Source organism: Danio aesculapii, chromosome 24 (assembly GCF_903798145.1).
Source record: "Danio aesculapii chromosome 24, fDanAes4.1, whole genome shotgun sequence".
NCBI classification, from domain to species: Eukaryota; Metazoa; Chordata; class Actinopteri; order Cypriniformes; family Danionidae; genus Danio; species Danio aesculapii.
The window spans coordinates 14,898,080-14,918,272 of record NC_079458.1 but is presented as its reverse complement, the minus strand read 5'-3'; the positions used below and the strand labels follow the sequence as shown (position 1 = coordinate 14,918,272).

Genomic DNA, 20,193 nt, shown 5'->3' with positions numbered 1-20,193 from the left:
ATTACCCTAAAAATAAGATCTTTTTTTAAAGGTGCAGTATGTAAGTTTGAGACCCAGTGGTTGAACTACGTATTGCACTCCTGGATCAATACACATTTTCACTCGGCTCCTCCTCTGAAGAGTTTACGCAAGCACAGGTTGCCAGATTGATGCGAGTGAGCCTGACTATCAAGCCTAAAGGCTGATTTGAGGCTGATTTGAACCCTTTTCTAAGTAAAAGTAACGGCACGTGATAGAAGGAATATTTTCCACACTAAAGGAATTTTTGTCCTGACCAACACCTGAAATTTATATTTTACAAACGGCTTCTATTTCTCACAGGAGAACAACAGGATGAACTTTGATCACCTCAGGTACACCTCATGTGCTCTGGTCAGTGTTAAATGCTAATAATGTGAGTTTGAATGACATTTTACGTTACATTCTTTGCAATACCTACTGAAAGCAGCAGCAGATAGTTCATCTTAGATCTTGAAAATAAAATAAACTGTTCGAAACTAAACTTTAGAACTGCAAGCCAAGTTTACAAATATAATAAAAACAATGTTAAAGAGGTTTTAAATGTATTATTTAGATTGCAAACCTTACAATTTCGTTGGAGTGCAGTAAGTGCACTGTTCTGTTCTTCTGAATGGCTGTGTTTACTTTTCAATCGTGTATTGTCTGGTGCAAACCAGATGAAATTTGCTTATTATTGCAAATCTCATCACACAGCATGTTGTTAGGACACGGGGTTACAATGTAACCTGCACACCTAATGTTTACATTCGCAATATTTTTATTATTTGCTAATTAATAACCTTATGTGAACCTCTGAATCTGCGTCTCATTTCAAGGCTGTTATTGTCAACACGAGGTCGCATTTTCAGGCGCGGGTGCAAGCATTGAGAGCCTTCCTGACTGAATGAATGAAATACGCAGTTTTCCACTAAGGCAACACAGAGTGCTACAATATAATTGGCAAAACTGGCAGTGGGCGGCTAAATGACCAAAACAAAGACAGCCATTCCAGCACGTAACTCACATTTTCAAAGCAGAATTACTGACCTTAGCATTGTTTTTCATATAAACAAGAATGTTCACTTAGCACGTTTCTTATATATCTGCAAACATATGATGGTGCTTTTATGCTTTAGAAGAGGTAACAACTTACATACAGCACCTTTAAATATAGCCTATAATTGTGTTAATAACAATAAAGGAGTTAAACCAGCCCTGAAGGTGCAAACTGTACCTCACTTTGTCCAGCAAGCGAGAGAGCTTTTTCACAATAACAAAAATGTTGTTTTTAAATACATTTCTGAAGTTACGTTTTTGATATCAGAAAGTAATTTTTGGTTAGCAGAATATTGATAGACAACAGAGGCACACACAGGAAGAGGTAGCTGATGCTGAATTTGAACATTAGTGTGATAACCATTTCATAATAAAAAACATACACATTTAGGAAAAGTCAGGGTGTGTGTGTGTCTGTGTGTTCGCATGATGTGCGGTTTCAGCAGTATAGTGTGGACGGAGATCTTTTTATAAATGCTAGGTGAAACACTAGTGTGGACGTGCATCGTTTTCGTTCTAAAATGCCGTTTTAAAACTAAAACGTATTAGTGTAAACAGGGCTGAGTTCACTTTTATTTTTCCTCTATGTTATTTATTTATGCTTGCACTCCGCTATAAGACTTTACCCATTCAATAATAAATAGAGCTATTCCAAATTGTGCCAAAATTGTATTTATAATCGCAACATATATTGCAGAAATATAAAATATCGCAATGTCAGATATCGTGCAGCCCTACTTGATAGCTCTAGTGTCAATCAAGTTGTCAAATAAGCTTTAGTTTTAAAATCTCAATTGAGAAACTGTTAATAATCCAAGTACTAGTAAAAAAGATTTTAAATAAATGTGAAATAGACATCTTGTACCTGATTTCAGACTTTGGCATATATTGACAAATCCAAGAACATTCTGTAACTTCGTTGCATCTTTTCTGATACTCTAGAGAGATTACAAAAGTCAGTTTCTCAAGAGTCAAATATGCCCTCCCATTACTGTCACTGTCAATCACTTGTGCTATTAAACGATTTCTCTCGCTTTGGTCTATATAACAGAATCAGCATCATCTGAGCGCCTCTGTCCCGTTTAAGAGATAAATGTGTTACCCAACACTGACACCACAGACTCTGGAGCACGACCTGGTTCCTCCCTGAAGACACAATAATGCAGTTACACACCCAGATGAGCTCAAAAAAAGCTGACCCTGTTTCTCCACACACACATTGAAACTCCATCCACTCTCACCTTACAGAACTTGCTGTAAAAGACACTAGCAGATAGGGGACAATAAAATGAGGGACAGTGCAGAGAAAGAAGACACTGAAGAGATTCCCAGGATCCAAATTCAGAGTTGCGTAAGCCCGATATGAAATGTGATCCAGACTCGGAGCGCTGAGAAGGAGCAGAGAAGCATCTTAACTGGGTCAGGCTGACTGAATCATATTCTCCAATCGCACAGAGGAGTTTTGCAGGCTATGGTCACAGCGGAAGAAGTTATACAGTCTCACACCCTTAACATCTTAATTCAAAATGTAAAAAAAAGGAAAGAGAATCAAAACATACAGCGAAAGCAGTGTTTACTTATGGATAAATGAATCAAAGACTGTTTTGAATCAGTTTTTTTGGAGAATAGCACAGCACGGACCAATTTTTAAATTAAACTATTCAAAAAAGCCGACACTTTTACTAAATTAAAACATATCATCTGAAAAACTAATGCAGATTCCAAAACAAGTGACTCTTATGAAGTGGTTCTTTTAAACACGTCAAAACATACGGTTGAAACTGTGTGGTTGGATTTCTGAACAAACTAATGTACTTGAATCAGTTCGTTATAGTATATTTAAAAATATACAACTGTACAATAATACCAATGTACAACTGTATATTAGTAGTATGTAGTCCAATTCCTAAACAAATGACTCTTCCGATTCCGAACCAGTTCTTTTTAACGAATCAGAAGCATTACAACAGGAACAGAAGAATCTGAATCACAAAGTAATGACTCTTAAAATGGATAGTTCATTCAAAAATGAAAATTCTGTCATCGTTTACTCTTCCTCCACTTGTTTCAAACTTGCTTGAGTATCTTTTCTCTGTTGAACACACAAGAGAAGATATTTTGAAAAATTTTGGAAACCAGTAACTAGGGCTATATATAAAAATAAAATGTAATGCAATTTGATTTCTGAACAAAACAAGCCCTAGGCCCTATTTAGTGAACCATAAACATAACCAGCAAAGAAATAAATAAAATTCGCAAAAAGGTGACTCTTAAAGCCTTGTTTATACTCGATGCGTCCGCAAGTTCGCTTGAGTGCGCGCGGCAACATCGCTGTGCTTGTGGAGGTTCGTTTTGGGTGCGCGAGGTATGATTTCGGCAGGCGGAGCACAGTTTTTTTTTTGAGACTCGAGTATATGAAACACTTTGAAGAGATTTTGTCTGAAACAGGTATGCCTGTACACAGATTTTTATGATCATTCAATGTGTGATTATAGGGATAACCAGATGGACAACGATTCTAGAAAATGCAAAGTAGTGGGAAAGGAAAAAAGTTTTTGGAAAAGTTTGGAAAACCCTGAGAGATGAGTTAGTTAAAACCAAAAAGAGAGGCCATGGCAAAAGTGGAGACCCATGTGGTTTTAAAACACAATGACGGAATATGTTTTTCCACAATTCATAAGTTTTACTCTAATGTATACATTACAATTTTGAATTTAAAACAATTTAATAGTTACAAAACTAAAAAAAGTCACAAATTATTTCTTTGATAACTGGAAAAGAATATTTGAAACTATCGGTTTATAATATACTGATGCCCTGCTTTTAGTCTTTATTGGTGATAATGGTCAGGAATGTTGGACCGTTATTGCCTTTTAAGCATATCAGTAGAGGACAAACTAGCCAGACAGTAATGTGTGAATTGCTGAGGGGGGTTAAAAAAAACAAAAAATTTGTTCTTGCCATAATAAAAAAAAAAAATAAATAAAAATTATAAAATAATATATATATATATATATATATATATATTATTATTATTATTAGAGCAACTCATGTTCTATTGTCATTAATATTTTAATAAACTTTAATAGGTAAAACGAGATATGAACAAAAGCAAGTGATGCATTAAAAGTTTGAATTAAAAAAAATCTTGAATGGTTGTAAAAAGTTATACTCATCAAAATAATTTCTAAAAATAATAAAAACAATTAGTTTAAAATCTTGAATGATATCAATGGTATGACGTAGTTCCGGAAACTTCCTACTTTCGTTTATCCGCTCGACTTTACAGTGGGTTACTTTAGACCGCCCCCTGTGGTTTTAAAGAATATCACAACGGTGAATGTGTCAGGTATAAAAGCCTCGTCCACTTCGTGAGGTGCACGTGCAGTCAGCGGAGGTCCACGATGCGGCGCCAGGCGAAAGTATAAATCAGGCTTAAGGGAAACAGAAATTCTAGATTCCTAAACAAATGAATTTTATCAGCTGGTCCTTTTTAGTAATTCAAGACATGCAGAGCAAAACATTGCCGTTCAAATCACACTTTAAAATAATATATAGTGTAAACAGTGGAATGAAATTCCCAAACGCGTATGATCTAGTTCTTTTCAGTGAATCAAATGCAGGTGAACTGGGCACAATATTTCTTTTGGTTTCAATTTCAAAGTAATCCACACAATCCCAGTCAAGTAACTCTAACGCAACCAACAGAATACAAACATTACAATTTTTAACTAGAAGTGCATGTCTTACAAAAAGATTCAGTTCATGACCTTTTAATATTCAGGTTAATCATTTAGAACAACTAGTTTCAGTCCACAAACCTCCAGACAAGGCAAAGTGGGAATCAACATGTGCATGTATGTACAAAACAAACCGACAGCACTTTCATCCCTTTCCCTCCCTCTTCTTCTACAGGTCAACAGGTCACATTCCTTATCCTGATTTGGGCCTCAGCTACAAACAGGCAAGCTAGGTTAGTGTGTATTTATGTTCAGGACATCTGTGTCAAACATGTTCCGCTTGACATCTGTAGACAGTAGAAAGGTAGATCATCAAGTTCAGAAAACATCTGAGGCAAAGTGATGCTGGAGCTACACCTATAATAGGCTTTTATGATCATGATGCTCAGTAGAAGAGATGAGGATCGATATCCACTTTTTAATCCTGCCTCCAGCAACTGACAGCTGATCCAAGGGCAAGAAAAGTTTGGCCTCGACACCTAATATACATTTTAATTTGCATTCCAATACACCTATGAGCAAAGAGGTGAGGATCAGAAGGAAAACCAAGTGATGCACCAGCTCATCCATGAACCATTCACAGCATCTGAGGCTGTGTTTATACTAGTGTTTCCACTTAAAGACTGGTTTACAATGAAAACTCTCCTCATCCAGACAAAAAATTAACTCTCTCCAAACTATACACTGTAAACCCTATTGTTGTCTGTACTTAAACAATTTAGTAAAGTTGACTGAACATAACTTACAATTTTGCATTTTGGTCCTATCATTTAAAAATATGAGTTAATTTAACTTATGTATCATGAAAATGCATAAACTTAAGATTTCAAGTGTAGTGAGCTCAAAATCATAATTAATCCTTTGAAAAAATAGGTCATTTTCACAAATATGCGTAACCTTTTAAGTGTAATGTCTTTTTTTAAAATCAGAAAACAAATGGCTTCAGGAATAATTATTCATCATAATGTGAATAAAAGGCTACTTATTTTTACTTATGCATATATATATATATATATATATATATATATATATATATATATATTGTAACAGAATGATTTTTTTGTTATCCATGGAACACTGAAATCCCTAAGAAGTTGACTGAACTAAATTAATTGAGTAAACTGATTGCCTCAATTTAATTGAATAATGGAGTCTCCCAAAACTTGCATTTTTAAGTTTATTCAACTTGCCGGTTTTGTAGACTATAATTAAATTGTTCAGTTCACCAAACTTAGTACTAAAGTAGATTATACTTAAATTGTTCAGTTTACCAAACTTAGTACTAAGTTTGGTGAACTGAACAATTTAAGTATATTCTACAAAATCGGCAAGTTAAATAAACTTAAATATGCAAGTTTTGGGAGACTCCATTACTCAATTAAATTGAGGCAACGAGTTTACTCAGTTAATTTAGTTCAGTCAACTTATTAGGGTTTTCAGTGTACAGTCTAAACGCATGATACATGACCATTCACACTGACTAGGTGTGCGCATATTTTGCCAGCATTCTTAGGCTATGTTCACACAGGTATTTTTGTCAATTGAGTTTTGTACTTTGATGCATGTTAAGAGCACGCCGAACCAACAGGCGGTGATAAAAGCCCTTCACTATGAGTTCACGCAAGGGCTGCACGATATTGGAAAAAATTTAACATTGCAATTTTTTTTTATTTTGCGATATAACAATTTCACCAGATGACTTAAAATCTCTATTTGGAAATTTAAAAAAAATTTATAATCTTTATAAATATAGATTTATAAATTTATAATCATAATATCATAATCGATTGGCTTTTTGATGACTCTGCAGTGGTTTTCATAAAAATCTAATAAACAAATCTACAAAATTTTTTTCGTTGTGATCTGTGCTATTTGCAGTGCATTTCTGTATTTGCATGTTTTGTGAGGATTTTTATCCATAACGATCTATAAAAACAATAAAAAAGATACAATTGAAATAAAGTGTTTAACGTTTCCAGAGTCCCGAGTATTCAAGTATCCTCACTGTACGATAAAAATAAAAGCAATTCAATAAAATTAACGTTACAGTTAATTAATGGTAGTTTCTTATACCTAAAAGTTTTTAAAATCATCACAGAATTGCAATGCGTGTACTCACACCAGTCACATCGCAGGATTAGATCATTTATTTAAAGATTAAAAGATGAAGATGTTATTATTTTAAAACTATTTATGTGTAACGTCACGCCAGCAGAGGGAGCCCTCGCCCGACTACTCACTCAGCTCAGCTCCCTCTGCGCCCACTTCCAGTTTGGGCTGTATATCAGCGAGAACTCAGGCCATGTTACTTTGCGAAGTATTGCCAGTTTACCTGCCTTACCAAGCGTTGTTCCTAGTGACTTTCATGACTGCTCTCCTGTGTATGACCCTGCCTGTTCTGATCATGTACGCTCTTTGTCTTTGCCCTTTTGATCTGCTTTGACCTGATTGTTGTTGCCTTGAACTTTTGCCTGCCCTAACATCACGTCTTTTGAATTTGCCCCTTTGTTTGCTGAATGATCCGGACTGCTTACCTGTTGCCGACTCTTTGCATGTTTACTCGTTGATGTCTTTGTTAGAATCCATATGCGGAAGTTTATTAAAGGGCTTACACAAAGCCTCGGCCTCCTCGTTACATTATGCAATGACGGCCATGTTGTTTTATGTTTGATTATTCAATTTTTGTACCTCCTGTATACAGTTAAGGGGAACGTACACCGAATGCGCCGCTCAGCAACACGCGTTTTAGAATTCGAAACATAGATTTCTATGTACGCAAACATCGCTGCAAGTCGGCGGCTGTTCGCGGTGCCCAGCTACAACTCAGGACACCGTTTATATTTTCTGGCGCGCCATCTGAATAGTTTCATTTTAAATAACATTCGAATGTGCACGTCTGGTGTGCGATACTTCCAACAGTCATGTGCACGTTGTGTCGCAGCGATGAGCGGTGTGTGCGACCCGCTTTTGACTCTCCAGAAAACCATAAAGCCGCTGTTTTTTTTTACCTCTCTGTTTGCTCTGTTGTATTCATATATGCTTGTAATTTTTTATGACTTATGCAAATGCACTGCATAGAAAAAGACTTAATTATCTCAGTCAATCTAAATGCTTGAAATCTTTCCATATAGAGCTATTCACTATTCATTTCATCAGATAAAATTATATTCATAATCATAAAATATATTGCAGCCCTAGTGTGAACCCTACATTCTGGCCAATCAGAAAGGAGAAAACAGTGTGCGTGCTGACATCATGATGGAAAAACTTCAATTTGCCTGAACTCAACCACACTGTAACTGGAGTTTTGGGAAATCTTCACTCTGGCTAGAGTTTTCAGAAAGTTTAGGATTCGGTCACCTGATACTGCACTTTCATGTGGAAAAAAAACAGCAAAACTGCATAGGAAAAAAACAGAGGTTTTGAAAATATCTGTGTTTGTGTGGACAAGGCCTAACTTACTGACTACTGATCGAACAATGGTATGAGAGGGGCTTGATGCATCAGGGAAGGTTACGCAATAGTGGCAGAAGGCCAATCAGAGAGTGACTGTGGATAGCCACGCCTTCATTTTCAAAAAGTCTGCGTTTCAATCTATCAATAAGGAACAAAGAACAAAAGAACCCCAGCATTTTCAAGAGGCTCCGTTTACAAGGGTCAAATACAGTGCGGACACCAGGCGTAACTAAGGCTGGGCGATATGGCAAACAAAAAAAAATCTCTTTTTTTTTAATAAACTTAGACCGATTCACAATTTAGATTTTTTTTATTGTGTAACTAGTCAACTTAAAACATTACAACAACATGACTGAAGTAACATTTTCTTTTAAGTAACCTGAAAAACCATCTGGTTAAGGCACATTGTATTGTTAATGGCCTTGCCATACATAAATTGGTCAACAAGGTGTAAATAAATATAAAACAAATTCACGAGTTAAATATCATTGCAGAAGATTTGAATGAAATATCAAAGTAAATATTGTGCAATTTTCAATTAAACATTAAATACTTCTGTTATGAATATATAGTTAGAAAAAAAACTATTTTAACCAATGTAAACATACCATCAGTCAACTCAAAAAGTTAAACATTAAATACTTCTGTTATGAATATATAGTTAGAAAAAAACAATTTTAACCAATGTAAACATAACATCAGTCAACTCAAAAAGTTAAGAAAATTTACAACAGTAAAAACAAAACAAAAACAACACTTTGTAGACCATCGTGCAAATATAAAGCATGTTGTTGATAAGTTACATGTAGCTGTTCTTTACAGGTTTTCTTGAGAGGAAGACCAGTCTGTCTACTGTTTCAGGCTTTAGAGATGCTCTTTGCGATCATTTGATGCGCTTTGCACCACTCTCTGTATTACACTGCCTGACTGCCTGGGTTTTAACCATGTTTTCAACTAGGTCCGCTACTGACGTAGTGGGGGCGGGTACTTTCACTTTTCACTACTACAGCTGCTCACCTCTGCTCGTGTTCAAACCAAACTAAGATCGGCGTGTTTTTTTTTTTCACATGGCAGGTTTTTACATCCTTCATACATGTTTTGAATTTATCAACTTGATAAGTGAATATGTCTTGACAATCTACACAGAAGTAACTTAGTAAAGCATGACGTCATGTATCATTTTAATCGTTGCATTAGTCTGAATGTAAATCCCCTCGTCAGGCAGCGCTGGAGCAGCGTGAGAGAGTGGACCAAAGCGTGTCAAACGAAAGGTATTAACAAAAGAAAAATACACAACTTTTGTTATTGTTGTATTTGCACCAGCTCTGCAATGCATGTCCACAACTTCATGCATTGGGTTAAATTAGGCTGTCCAGTTTACGTGTTCAGTCCGTTACTACCATGGTTAAAACCCAGACAGGCAGCGTAATACAGAGAGTGGACCAAAGCGCATTGGTGCAATTATAATGTTTCTAATATATATTTTTTTTAAAAATCGCGATACCTCGATTTAATAAAAAAATGTAATCGTCTTAAAACGTAAATTCGAATTAATTGGAGAAAAAAAATAAATAAATAACCCAATCGCCCAGCCCTTGGGGTAACTATAACAAAACTTTCACATTTTAAAATGAAAACTCACTAGTGTAAACAGCACCTGACATTTTCTTTTTTGACAGTGCCAGAGTATAAAAAACTAGAACAACTGTTCGACACAGCCGTGCTGATACTGAATGAATCAGTTGTTATTAGTAATCAAGTAACTGAATGAATGATTAAGTAACTCATTCATAAAGATTTGCTGAATTCATACTCTTATTACTCCTACAGTTCCTGTCATAAAAGATATGGTCAATTTAATAGCATTATTATGCAGCTACAAATTCAGCCACTGTCATGCATTCAATTCCTGTATCATTTGCCTCTATTGAACCCATCTGTTGGGATGCAACTAATTAACAAAATCATGTTTGATAGGAAAATTTTCCAAAAAGACCCTACATTTCCCTTAATCTTAATGCACAATAAAAAGTAAAAAAAAAAAAAAAAAACGAAAAGAAAAAAGAAAAAGATCAAATTGTATAAGTGTTTTGCACTAAACTTTAGCACATAAACATTTATTCTAGAGATACAATCATCAACTTTCTGTCAATTGTGTCACAGGAGGAGTACTATAATAAACAAATCAGTTGAATGACTAAAAGAATCAGTGTATTTGAACAAATAAGTTAAATAAATATTTTGGTCACCTGTTATCATCCAAATAAAGATGCAATCATGAATAATTAATGATTTTTACATACTGAAACACGCATAAACAGAACAACACCAATGAAGGAAAGCGAAAAGCAACGGTGTCCAATCAGCACTCCTGAAACACCACTCAACCAATCTGATTTGAGAAGCAAAATTAATTGCTCATACTTACAAACAAAACCTCAACTGAATATATTGGGAGAAAAGAACGAAAAGGACCAGACTGAAGGAGGAACCCATTGCTCAAGGGTATGATGGTGATCAGGGTTCCCAGTAATTCTCCACATCATGAATCACCCATTCCTTAACCAGATTTCCAACCACTACCACGCTTTCCAAGCTAAATCCTTGATCAAATGTTTCACAAATGTGTCTTGCATTTCTTATAAGAACATCTCAGTTGCGGTAATTGCCATTTAGCAACAATTCAGCTCAACCAATTTCATAATGACAACACAATGCGTACTGACACTTTGCAGATCATTAGAGTCACTCTCAGCCAGGAAATGATGCAGACAGATAGAGCAAAACATTGCCATTAGCACAAACGCCAAAGCGTTTATGTTCCTGAGATACCATCAACACGCTTCAAAGTTGGGAGGCAGTGGACAGACAGAAGCCCAAAAGCACACCAGGTGTACTGCACATGATGGTACAGGATGAGAATGCTAATGATAACAACTGTTGGGGTCACTTTGGAAAAAACGGTCTACAATGTGCCTTTAAAATGGAATTAGTTCACCCAGAAATTAAGATTTGCTTACTATTTACTCTCCAGAGGCCATCAGAGATGCACAATATTGCTTTTTCAGACAAAGAGTAGTTACAATTTTGGAATATATCATTGGAAAAATTGAGCAAGTTCATATTTAATCATCGCGATATTTGACCACACAACAGAAAATGTCATCAATTGAATCTTGTGAACATGCACTGCTGAATCAGGGATATTTTTGTAGGCAAGGCTGACCAATATATCGTTGGATAATCCAGATCGCAATGTGTTTATCTGCAATAGTCACATTGCAAGATCAGATTATTTATTGAAGATTAAAAGATAAAGAGATTATTATTTATACAATGATGACTAGGGTTGCACAATATATTGTTTCAGCATCGATATCACAATATGCGCATACGCAATAGTCACATCGCAGGATCTGCACTGTCTAACCAGTATTATAATTGACCAGTAGCCACATTTGAAAACGCTCATGATTTGTTTAGTTCTTAAACGTTTAACCATAAAGTTACCATAACATTTATCATTTATACTTGTCTTTATCATTTAAGTCCATTTAAAATATTCAGGCATAAGAAATGTTTCTTAATTTAAGAAAGATTAATAGTACTTTTGCACTGAAAAAAATTATTCAAAGATGATTCCTTGTATTTACTAAATTTTTTACGTTAAGTGGTTGTAAATAATTTATTTAAGCTGAATTTAAACAAACAATTTAAGTTGAACATTGCTTAATTTAATTTGTTTGTTTAAATTCAACACAAATAAATTGTGTGCAACAGTTTTGCATGCAACACTTTTTTCAGTGTGGTGTATATGCATATAGGACAATAGAGTGTTATTTTACATTTGATAATTAAATTTGTGTATCATTCTGAAAATTGCTAGACTTCCAGAAAATAATAAATCACTGTATATTTTATTTGTACAGTATTTGCTCTATTTCTGAATTTTAGTGATTATATAAGGTCTATTATAAGGCCTTTTTATTATTATAAGGTCTTTGTAATTATTACAGGTCTTCATTTATTATTATGTGGTCTTTTTATTATTAAAAGGTCTTTGTAATTATTATATATTATTATAGGTCCTTATTATTATAAGGTCTTTTTATTGTTATGAGGTCTTTATTTATTATTATAAGGTCTTTTTTATTATTATTATTATAAGGTCTTTATAATTATTATTTATTTTTATAGGCCTTCGTTTATTATAATAAGGTCGATTATTATACGGTCTATTATATTTTATGTAGATACACTCTTTAAAAAAATCATCCCAGTGAACAGAAAATTATGAATACTTTCTAAATAGAAATAATGATTTCATCTGGTAAAATTATATATTCAGTATCCCAATAGATATACATTGGGATAAATATATATATAAACAAATATCAGTCAGTTTTTTCCATTATCGTGCAGCCCTATGCTATTTTTTATTCAATTTCTATACTTGAAAACTGTTAAGACTCCCCATAAAGCAATGTTTATTTATTTATTTTTGCTTAATATATGCAGATCCACTGCACAGAAACTGACCTGGCCATCAAAGTCGATCTTAATTAATGAAATCTTTCCAAATAGAGTTATTCAAATAATCTAGTGAAATCATATTCATAATTTAATATATATTGCAGCAAAACAAAGTGTCGCAACAGATTTTTCCAATACAATCCCACACACCTTAGGGTTCATTTACACCACAACATTGCACTCATAAATTGGGTAAGTATTTTTTGTGTACTAATTTCAATGTCGTCAAAGTAAACACCCTTCACACAGATCCACAAAAAATGACTAAAGAAAAGCATGTAGGCTGAATACGCAAGTGTATATTGTCACCGTTTTCTCAAATTAGCATTTTTGTAATTTACATGGAGTCGATAACGGTTTTGTCCTGCACTTTGAAAAGTCTGCATTTTCAAGCCCCCAGAATGCCATTACCATATAAATGAATGGCCGTAAAAAGCTTTCCTTTTTGTTGAAAATGGCGTCATGTAAACAAACCCTTTAAGAAAGTCATACATATCTTGGATGACCTGAGGGGGAGTAAATAGTCAGGAAAATTAATGTGAACTATTACTCTTAGTTCCCCTTTTGTCATTTTAGTTCCTAACAAAAAAAAAGTCAATGTACTCTAGCTCAATTAATCCATTTTTCTTTCTTTTTTTATTCTTTTCTCAACACACATTCAGTTAACTTAATTGTCTTTCTTACAAATTTAAGTGGGACGCGGCGGTGCAGTAGATAGAACTGTCGCCTTACAGCAAGAAGGTCGCTGGTTCGAGCCTCGGCTGGGTAAGTTGGCATTTCTGTTTGGAGTTTGCATGTTCTCCCCGCGTTCGCGTGGGTTTCCTCCGGGTGCTCCAGTTTCCCATGTCCAAAGACATGCGGTACAGGTAAATTGGGTAGTTTAATTTGTCCGTAGTGTATGAGTGTGTATGGATGTTTCCCAGTGATGGGTTGCAGCTGGAAGGGCATCTGCTGTGTAAAATATATGCTGGATAAGTTGGCGGTTCATTCCGCTGTGGTGACCCAAGATTAATAAAGACACAAAGCCAAAAAGAAAATGAATGAATGAAAGAAATTTATGTGGAATGAACCAGGGATGTGTGAGTTGAGGAAAATATCTAAATGCAATTTTTTTGACAGATATTTCAATTGCGATTTGATTTACAATTAAATTCAAACTTCAAGCTCATTTTAATTGAATTCAAGCTTCAGCTCAATAATCTGTAAGCCGTAAAAACAATTCTGTGATAGCTCTTCTTAAAATATACCTGTTTTTGTTCAGTGTCTGTGACTTTGAAACCAAAATATTTCCATGTTTTTCTTTGCAATGGCATCTGCTACTTCAGAAGCATTATTAGACAAATTAACAGGTATATTTTAAGAGCTGTCGCAGAATTGTTGCCACGGCTTAGAGATTAAGCTAAAGCTTGAATTCAATTGAAATCAGCTTGAAGTTTTAATTTCATCGTAAATCAAATCGCATTCGAAATATTTGTCAAAAAAACAAAAAAAAACGCAATTAGATATTTTCTTCAAATCGCACATTATACTTGTCAGCGCTTTCCTGTTTGTTTTCTTTTTTTTATTGCGAGCGTAGTTCAGTTGTGCAATTTGGATTGGGCAGAATGAACGTATACTCACTCATTTGGCTAGTTATAAAGCCCCGGTCAGATCACACGATTTCAGCATGATTTACTTGACATAGGGTGTCGTGGGGAGTCGTAAATGACAAATGTACATTGTGACACAAGATTCAATCATTTGTTCTCGTGTAATATAGCATAGTTAATGAAAATCAATACCATTCCTGCAATGCCTCATGGCACCAATGCAGAAAATCTAGCATGTTTAATTTTCTGAAGCATAGCGGACTGATTTTGAAGCACTTCACCTCAGTTTACATATACAGTTGAATTATTTGCCCCCCTTTGAATTTGTTTTTCTTTTTAAAATATTTCACCAATGAAGTTTAACAGAGCAAGGAAATTTTCACAGTATGTCTGATAATATTTTTTCTTCTGGAGAAAGTCTTATTAAAGTTTTTATTCGGCTAGAATTAAGCAGTTTTTAATTTTTTTTTACCATTTTAAGGTCAAAGTTATTAGCCCCTTTAACCTATTTTTTTTCGACTATCTACAGAACAAACCATCGTTAACCAATAACTTGCCTAATTACCCTAACCTGCCTAGTTAACCAAAATAATCTAGTTAAGCCTTTAAATGTCACTTTAAGCTGTATAGAAGTGTCTTGAAAAATATCTAGTCAAATATTATTTACTGTCATCATAGCAAAGATAAAAGAAATAAGTTACTAGAGAGGAGTTATTAAAACTATTATGTTTAGAAATATGTTGAAAAAAATCTCTCCGCTAAACAGAAACTGGGGAAAAAAATGAACAGTGGGCTTATAATTCTGACTTGAACTGTATATTTTATCTTGCAGCTACTTGCGATTAACTAATCGCAATGTTTCAAATTGCGATTACGATTCGATTTCGATTAAATCGCACAACCCTAGAATGAACATACAACAATTAAGTTGTACCCCCAAAAACACTAAAGAATTGTGTGTTTGAATACTAAATATATCTTGAAAAATATTGAAAACAAGTAGCCATTGAGATCCATAATTGTGAATAACATAGAATGGAAGTCAATGGCTACTAGTTTCCATCTTCTACTGTGTTCAACAGAACACAAATGTAGTTGTAAAGTTATGAACAATATAAAATCATGAACAATTGGAGGGTGAGTCAAATGATGACAATTTCTGAGTGAGCTCTCTCTTTAAGGAGATTGTAAAAAGCACTAAATATAGCCTGGCTTTATCATCAGGACTGGAGATTGAGCCAAAGAATGGGATAGGACTCCAGAAAATACCCACAAGCACTGCATTCTTTCAGCGTTTGAGTTTGGGGCCAAAGGGCTGTAGGGTTGGGAGGGGTCAGGGTACGCCTGTGAGTTTTAACGGGGGGTGCAAGATGCTGACAAATCAGTGCTCACACTGTGGTCACGTTACCACCACAGAAATGCGCATTTCCTTTACAAGACATGATTTAAAAGCGTTACCTACAATAAAACTTTAGTGCATATAACCCAATGTTTGACAACTCATCTCAAACTGGGCTGAAGTTTGCACCGCTATAAAAGTTTCATTCCTTTACATTACAGAACAAGTTTTCACTTTCTGACCCTATAAACTCTACATAAATACTACAGTAACAGGTTATGGGGAGAAATCAAACTTGATGCCAAAACCCAGAGTCTCTAACGTCTACAAGGCTGCTTTCTGCACCTCAAGATTCACTCTGGAATGTTAAATTACGTCATGTATTTGGGATCGGGTTTCCTCTGGCTAATAGATCCAGTCCACGGGAATGATCCAAAGACCCAATTGAATGCATTGGGTTTTTATGAATACATTTGAACAGTCTGTCATTTTATTTCGCAACTGTTTACATTGTAACACTATCATTCTCAAAGGAAACAGGGTATAACAATGCGTCAACAACACTGCAGCATTTCAACACTCCCCTTCTAATCAATGAAGCCGTAGTTCTTGCTTTGATCCGGTGAATAAAAAATGATTCAGAAATTCTTTAAAGTCATGGCATGTTGAGATGATTCAAACAAAAACTACCATTTGCTGTTATTTTACTCACTCTCAGGCCATCCGAGAAGTAACTTTTTTCCTTCAGTAGAAAATTGAAGACATTTTTTTAGCTGAAACCATCATTAGCGATTCATAAAATGCTAATGGCTTTTTGACTATGCAAGAAAAAAAGAGACAATAGCACAATAATGAGCTGGTTTTATAATAAATAGGTATCAAATTCAAGAATTTTCCAGGATGCAGTTTACTGCACAGACTGATCATTTCACTTCATAAAACTTCAATGTTTTAGATCAATTTTAGCTTTGACTGTCGTGTTTTTTTTTGGACTCTAAAATTGAATAGCATTTGGGATGCAAAATATATCGGTGGTCATATTGATATCGGCCGATAAATGATATTTTTAATGCTATCGTTATCAATCCGATATCAAAATTAGGGCGATATATTTAAGCCGATAGACTACATAATTATATAGAACTGGCTGTCTCGTACAAGCATGTTCAGACTTGTCCAGTGCATTATAACACACCTTTCATCGATCATTTTTTTGCAATTGACAGCAAGAACGCACATAGAAGCATTGTCTGATTGACAACCAGCACCTACACGTGTTCAAAAGCATCTAAAAATGCCAAATGGGACAAATTTATGCCGCATTTTCGAAAGTAAAACATAGTATCTGTGTTTAGCTTTTCGCTTGAATGGTGGCGAATTTTTTCCCATTTCCGTGCAGAATTTTGGGAGTTTCGTAGCTTAATACATAAAAACGTAATATATGAAACTTTTATTGAATGTTTACAATACAAATCCTATTAGATCCGCCTATTTGGTAAACAAAGACATGTAATGTCTCATCTAATATGTCTTCTATAAGACAGAAAATATGACTTTACAAACTGTATTGTAAATAAATCATATGAACACTTTCATATTAGAGAATAGTATTACTGAAATTTATTTAAAAACTGAATAAATATAAATTTACACACATTTACACGTGCAGATTCCGTGTTATCGGTTATCGATATCAGCCAAAAAATTCATATTGTGCATCCCTAACTAACATTTTATGAATAAGCATAGTTTTAGCTAAAAAAAAAAAAAAAAAGTTGTACCAAAGAAAATAAGTATCATATAATGGCCTGAAAGTGAGCATATAAACAGCTAAATAATGATTGTGTGAACTACTTCTATAAAACGGATCGTTCAAAGCAGTTGAATGATTCATAAAAAAGAACGCTCTTCTACAATGCAAGTTGGCATAGTTTCTCTCTTTAGAAGAATATGCAAACAGCTTTGATGATGATGATGATTACAACAACAATGTAAACGGAACTGGATTGTGTTTGTACAATTTACGTCACGCTCTTTGCAGTGATGTAACAACGCAGACATTGCGAAATTAAATTATTCGCGTGACGCTTTAAAAGCAAACAACTTCTTGGAATTGACGTGTCACTTTCCATCAGTCTCTGGCATCTTAACAACACCTTTGAGCCTCGTATAAAATGTTTCACTATTAAATGAATATGAACGCAGGGTGATTATTATACAAACAGACCCTGTGTTATTAAAAATGTTTCGTAATGAATAGGCTATCGAATTCCAGAAGTTTCCAGGAAAGATGCAGCGGAAGCCCTCTCTATTAACTCTAAACAAAAAAAGACATTTAATCAAAAATTATATTAGTTTCTGATTACAAATGCATTTATTTAACCCAGCAAAATAACACAAAATGCAGGATATACATCAAATGTTTTTTTCCTGCAAAAGAACACAAGATGCTACATATTTGCCACTGCAGCACTGTTTGTTAAATATATACATATCTGTCAAAGAAAACGTAAAATCAGTCTCAAGATACAATTCAACGCAATCAGCTCAGCAAAAGATTCAGTTTTAAAGTTTAAAGCTCTAAGTTTCGTATAGGTTTCGTTTCGTTTCCAATGGGTTCAAGACTTCCCTTTCCCATCAGAGGCTCAACCGGCTCGAGACTTTTCTGCAACTTGAAACTTTGAGAAACAGTTTCTCTGGGCGCTTTGTAAAAATACCATAAAGTCTTAATACATTTGAACAAAACGCGCCAACTTACCTCAGATTCAGTAAATCTTGCGTGTTAACACTTTAGTCCCGAAATAGAAAGCGTGTCATTCCGTTGCTGCGAAATCCACGGTGGACCAGAGAGGAGCAGTGTGGAATTCCGCCATGTCAATTATGTGGAAGCGCACATGGGGGTGTAGAAGCTTACCGTAAAACACCTAACACACGCCCGGAGCTTTCCTACACAGGCCACTCACTCTTGTTTATTTAATTTTAGTAAATTCAATAAAAATATATAGGCCCTTGATTTAGCAACGTTTGTTTAAACTATATAACCACAAACATGAAAAAATACTGAAGTAATTTATAGTAAAAATTATAGTGTTGTGTCACACTACTGCTTTGCAGCTGGAAAGGCATCCGCTGCGTAAAACATATGCTAGATAAGTTGGCAGTTCATTCCACTGTGGCGACACCCATGAATAAAAGGACTAAGCCTAAGGAAAATGAATGAATGAATTATAGTGTTTTGAACCATACTATAGCGAAGTGTATTATACTGTAGCTACATTATTTACAACACTTTGTTAATGAATTCTACAGAATACTGTAGGCTACCGTAAACTTTTTTACAGCTATTATTGTAGCATGTACACTAGTTGTAGAAAAATACAGTATTGGGTAATTTGTTTTATCACTATTGTTGTATTTCCACAGCAATTATGCAAATTAACAATTCAACCACTTTACTAGTTTAGTAGGTCTACATTGGTATGGTATTTATCTACTACAAATTACTATAGTATTTTTCACGTGGCTATATATATCTAAACTATAAATCTTTCATTTTATTATTATGTATTTTTCAGAATACAATTTTATTTTTATTTTTTTATTTTTTATTTTTTATTTTATTCCCATTCTTTTTTTCTTTTTTTAAGTATAAATTCTTATTCATTCATTCATTCATTCATTCATTTTCTTTTCAGCTTTTATTAATCAGGGGTCGCCACAGCAGAATGAACCGCCAACTTATCCAGCATATGTTTTACGCAGAGGATGCCCTTCCAGCTGCAACCCAACACTGGGAAACACCCATACACTCTTGCATTCACACACCACTCATAAACTATGGTCAATTTAACTTATTCAATTCACCTATACCACATGTCTTTGGACGGTGGGGGAAACCAGAGCATGCAGACACGGGGAGAACATCCAAACTCCACACAGAAATGCCAGCTGACCCAGCCGGGGCATGAACCAGTGACCTTCTTGCTGTGGGGCGATCGATCTACTCACTGATGCCCTTAAATGATTATAATTTAGCATATTATATAAATTTGCATTCATTTAATCACTATTTAAATTACTCATTTTATTCAGTTTATTCCATGTAGAATTTAAGATGCAACTTCAGTAAATCTTCATAATTTACACTAAATGTGTGCGTGTGTGAGAGAGAGGGAGAGAAAGAGAGAGAGAAAGAGAGGTGGTGAGTGTGTGTGAGTTGTGTGTATGTTATTTACTTTATTACCAGCAGAAGATTTAACCAATAAGAGCAGTAAACAGCCAATTAGGGCCCCAGAAAATATGGGGGCCCTCAATAAGTACCTAGGAGATTCTATAAATAATAAATAACATAGTTTTCTGTCATATTTTCTACACTGAAAAAAATTATTCAAAGATGATTCATTGGATTTACTCAATTTTTTTACGGTGAGTGTTTGTAAACAATTTATTTGGGCTGAATATAAACAAACAAATTAAGTTG

At 34.6% G+C, this 20,193-nt stretch overlaps 1 protein-coding gene across 1 annotated transcript in view; it reads right to left on the bottom strand.

The window, feature by feature from the left end:
• Positions 1-18,591, bottom strand: part of fndc3bb (fibronectin type III domain containing 3Bb) — a 126,882-nt gene extending 108,291 nt beyond the window's left edge. Inside the window, exon 1 of the mRNA XM_056450266.1 lies at positions 18,472-18,591. The gene's annotated coding sequence lies outside the window, so the exon portion shown is untranslated. The remainder of the gene's footprint in view (positions 1-18,471) is intronic.
• Between the last annotated feature and the right edge of the window lie 1,602 nt (positions 18,592-20,193).